The sequence below is a fragment of the Sorex fumeus genome, unplaced genomic scaffold (genome assembly GCF_029834395.1).
Source record: "Sorex fumeus unplaced genomic scaffold, SorFum_2.1 ptg000010l, whole genome shotgun sequence".
NCBI classification, from domain to species: domain Eukaryota; kingdom Metazoa; phylum Chordata; class Mammalia; order Eulipotyphla; family Soricidae; genus Sorex; species Sorex fumeus.
In genome coordinates, this window is record NW_026606067.1 from 27,323,224 (window position 1) to 27,328,485 (window position 5,262).

Consider the following 5,262-nt stretch of genomic DNA (forward strand, 5'->3'; position numbering starts at 1 on the left):
TTCTTCTTTTAGCCTAGATCTTTTATGATTTGATTTTCAAAGTATTTTTGCTAATTTTTCAAACATTTTAATATTATTTTATTAAAGCACCATAATTTACAAGCACCACTCTACTTGAGTTTCAAGTATACGACTTCCCAGCACTATTCCCACCACTAGTGTCTACTTCACTTTACCAGTGTTTTGGGGTTTCCTCTGAAACCTTCTTCCTGCCATCTTGATATGCACACTTTTAAGTCTGGTTGTTATAGTTTAGATCTTGTGTTTTAAGTGTTGCTGACTCCATGGTTTGAATATTTAGCTCTCCCTCTCCTTTATAACACTGATGGGCAGAATCCCTTGATTCTTCTCTCTGTTGTTTTCTGACTGTTTCTTCTCCTTCCCTCAATTTCTTCCCTTCTCTTTCCTCCAAATATTCTGGGGAAAAGAGTATAGTCTTCATGTTTATAATTTTAGCAATATTTTACTATTCACCAAAGTTAGAATATCTTATTTGTTTAAAAAATAAATAATAAAATTTATGTTTATCTTTGGTAAGTAATACAATTACTGTCACTGTCACTGTCCTCCCATTGCTCATTGATTTGCTCGAGCAGGCCCAGTAACATTGTGAGACTTGTTACTGTGTTTGGCATATCGAATACGTCACAGATAGCTTGCCAGGCTTTGCTGTGCTAGCGAGATACTCTCAGTAGCTTGCTGGGCTCCCCGAGAGGGGTGGAGGAATCAAACTCGAGTTAGCCGTGTCAGCCGCATGCAAGACAAACACCCTACCTGCTTTGCTATAGCTCCAGCCTTGGCAGCACATATACTAAAATTGGAACGATACAGAGAAGATTAGCATGACCCGTGCACAAGGATGACACTCAAATACAATAACATCTGTCTTAAACACTCAACTAATATATTATTAAAATCTACTTGCACTGTTGGGCTGGAGTGATAGCACAGCGGTAGGGCGTTTGCCTTGCACATAGCCAACATGGCCGACCCGAGTTCGATTCCTCCGCCCCTCTCGGAGAGCCCGGCAAGCTACCGGGAGTATCTCGCCCGCACGGCAGAGCCTGGCAAGCTACCCACGAGGTATTCGATATGCCAAACACAGTAATAACAAGTCTCACGATGGAGACGTTACTGGGCCCGCTCGAGCAAATCAATGAACAGTGGGAGGACCGTGACCATGACTTGCACTGTTTATATCCATTCAGCTTCACTTTATCATTTTATATAACGATATTTAATTTTTAAATTTCAGCTTTTCTTTTTTATTGCTTTTTTTGAGTCACACCCGGCGATGCACAGGAGTTACTTATGGCACATGCACTCAGGAATCACTCCTAGAGGTTCTCAAGGGACCATATGGGATGTTGGGAATCAAACCTGGGTGGCTGCGTGCAAGGCAAACGTCCTACCCACTGTGCTATTGCTCCAGCCCCTCAGTTTTTCTTTTTTTTAAACAATAAATTTAGACACTGTTCTTTACAAAAATGTTAATGTAGGTTTCATGCATGAAATATTGCAGCACCAAGCCTTTCACCAGAGTGATTCATTCCTTCCACTATTACCCGAACTACATCCCCATCCCCCTCCCATCAGTCATTCTTCTGAAGACCAGTTCTCAGATTCTGTTGATCTTACACACTTTTTAATTCCCTACTGTGTCTTTTATATCCAACATATGAGAAGGCTAGGTCTGTTTCTGTCTCTCTACTTCGAACTCTCCAGATCAATTTTCACATAAGCAAATTTATGGTTTCAGCTTTTCTAAAAGTTGATTCCTATTTCTTTACTTGTACATACCATAGCTTCTTTATTCAGGCAGCTTTTTTTGTATACTAGGGTTGGTTTCATATTGTGCTGTAGTAAGTGTAATATGCAATGAACATAATTTTGCAAATGAATTGTCTAGAGGTTTTTTTTTAGTCTAGAGTTTTTTAGTAGTTGGGGTAGAAGTCAAGTAGTGGAATTGCTGGGTTATAAGGAAACTCAGTTCATAGTTTTATGTGACTTCCATTTGTTTGCAAAAGAAATTTGTACACTCAACATTCCCAGGAGAATGAATGATATTATTTCCTTTTTCCCGCCATCAATGAGAATATTGGCTATTTTTTCTTTGTAATGTGCCAGTTTTGCTGTGAGATGATGTCTCAATGTTTTGATTTGCATTTCCCTGAATATAAATGGTATAGACCCATTTTTTATGTAACTTTTGATCATGTGTAAGACTTATTTCAAGACTCTTCCATCGATCTTGTTCAATTTTTGATGGGGTTGATATTTTTCACGTGTAAATATTTAGCAGTGCTTTATATATCTTGTGTATCAATACTTTGGCCAGGATCCAGAGATTATCACACTCAGCTCCTGGACATCTTATCATCGCATTCCTAGTTTGGACAAACTGGCAGGCTACCGAATATAACCTGCCCACACGGCAGAGTCTGGCAAACTCCCCGTGGTATACCCAATATGCCAAATACCAGTAACAATGATGGGTCTCATTCTCCTAACCCTGAAAGAGCCTTGAATATGGCACTTTAAAAAAAATCTCAGGGCTAGGACGAAGGAGAGGTTACTGGGCCTGCTCAAGGCAATCGATGAACAACAGGATGGTTGTGATCATGATCGTGATCAATACTTTATCACATGAATGGTGGGAAAATATAATTTCCTAATTCGTAGGATGACTTTTAATTCTGGTCAACATCCACTTTGTGTTTCTAAACCTTCTTAGTTTGATACGGTCCTATTTTTTTTTGCTTCTGTTTGCTTGACCAGTGGTATTGGATCATTAAAAATACCTATACATTCATTCCTATAAAATGCCATGAAATGTTATATCTATATTTTCCTGTTCAATCTATGAATTTAGTTATAATAGTAAGGTTTTTAATTATTTATGTTTTTATTTTTTTAGTTTTACTTTTTAATTGAGGATGAACTGTCCATACACCTGAGGATTTGTCTCAGAAATCTTAATACTTTTGCCCTGGTCCCGTGCCACACTGTTTTGACTAAGATAACTTTGTAGTATTTTTACAGTTGGGAAAAGAAAAGCATCTCTTCATTTTTTCTGGCATTTTTTAGCTATTTGGGGATATTGCCACATATAAATTTCAACTGTGTTTTATAAACGTCATTAAAAAACAGCATGAAATTTTTGAGACTTTATTGAATCAGCATAATGCTTTGGGTAAGAATGAAATCTTGGTAAATCTTAACCTTTCCAATACATGCATATGATATGTGTTTCCATTTCCTGATTTTTTTAGTAGTGATTTATAGTTTATTTAAATGTTTTCCACCTGTTCTGTTGTACAAATTCCAAATAATTGATTTTTCTGAGGCAAAAATGTGAATCTTTTTTTAAAAAGTCTCTATTTTCTTTCTTTCTTTCTTTCTTTCTTTCTTTCTTTCTTTCTTTCTTTCTTTCTTTCTTTCTTTTTTCGTTTTTGGGTAACACCCAGTGATGCACAGGAGTTACTCCTGACTCCGCACTCAGGAATTACTCTTGACAGTGCTGGGGGGATCATATGGGATGCTGGGGATCGAGCCAAGGTCAGCCATGTACAAGGCAAACGCCCTACCCGCTGTACTATTGCTCCAGCCCCAACTATTTTCTTTTATTATATGTGAATACAACAACATGGGTTTTTGTACTTTATTTTTGGGAGGAATTTTTAGTGAGTTCTATGTATAGTATAATGCCATCTGCAAATAGTGAGTTTGACTTCTTTATCATTCTGTTGTTTCTTAATATATATTTCTTCTCTAACAACGAAGGAAAAAACTTATAATTGTAAATAGTAGTGGTAAGAGTGGAAAACCTTGTATTTTTCCAGATGTCAGAGGGATGGTTTATAGTTTTTTTTTATATCATTTTGTATGAAGTTTGTTGGGAGATTGAGATGAATGTCTCTAACTATTTGAAAAAAATTCAATCAGCCCCATTTTGTTGAATTTATTTTTTCATGAATGGGTGCTGTTATTTTCAAATACTTTATCTGCACCTACTGGTATATGATTTTCACATTTTCTTTTATTGATAAGATGTTCTGATTATCTAATGTAGATTAAAAGACACTTGCATCCCAAGGATGAATCTTTCTTGGTCATTGTATAAAACTTTTTGGTGTATTATTCATTTTGGTGTGCTGATATGTTGGTGAGGATCATTTATCTATATTCGCCAGATACACAGGTCTATCATTTTCATTTTTGTAATGTTTCTGCCTCTGTATTAATGTCATTTCCTTTACTAATGCCTTGCTCTTAATATGCTGTAAATATATGCCTGATTGAATCTGGGAATATTCCTGTTTCTTCGACATTCTGAACGACCTGAAAAGGACTGGATGTTGGTCTTCTTTAAAGACTTTATTGGTGAATCCATCTGTGTCAGGGATTTTGTCTTCGGAGAGACTTTTGATTAACATTTAGATTTCATTAATAGTAATTTTGGTTTGTTCATAATATCTAATTTATCTTTTTCAACCTTAGAAGACTATAGGAGTCCAGAAATTTATCCATATTTTCTAGGATATCCAGTTTAATGACATAAAGATTTTCAAAGCAATCCCTGATGATCCTTTTAAATTTCTGTGGTTGGGACATCTCCCTTAACTTCTGATTGTGTTTATTAGGTTTTCCCTTTCTATCTTGGTGGGTCTTGCTTATTGTCAGCCTTTGTTATTTCTTCAATAAACCTGATGTGTTTTGTATTTTTAAGGTTTTATTTATTTAATTGAATCACATTGATTTACACATTTACAAGGCTGTTTATGATTAAATTTTAGTCATATAATGTCTCAGTACCCATCCCTTCACCTGTGTACTTTTTCTACGAACAAAGTTCCCAGTTTCACATACCATCACACTCCGATTCCACTGCCTGCCACTATGAAAGACACTTTTCTTTTTTCTCTCTCTGTCCATATCCTTGCCCTCTCTCCCTTTTTCTTTTCAGACTTTATAGATTGAAATACAGATAATGAAAAGTTACCATGTATATTGCTTTACCGGTGCCCTTCACCAGCCACAAAATCCTGTGGCAACCTTCCAAGCATTGACCCACTGGTCCCTGTTTACTCTCACTTTGGATATTAGTCTCATTATGTTTAGGTAGATAGATAGATAGATAGATAGATAGATAGATAGATAGAAATAGATATAGATACAAACTCTTTTAAATATTCCACAAATGAATGCAATCATTCTATAGTTGTATCTCTCCTTCTGACTCATTTCAATCACCATAATATC

At 36.1% G+C, this 5,262-nt stretch overlaps 1 non-coding gene across 1 annotated transcript; it reads left to right on the top strand.

Annotated features, from left to right (window-relative positions):
* The first annotated feature begins 785 nt into the window (after nucleotides 1-785).
* Nucleotides 786-889, top strand: LOC130020241 (U6 spliceosomal RNA). The gene has a single exon (XR_008791995.1). It is a non-coding gene; the product is annotated as a U6 spliceosomal RNA (small nuclear RNA).
* Nucleotides 890-5,262: the final 4,373 nt, after the last annotated feature.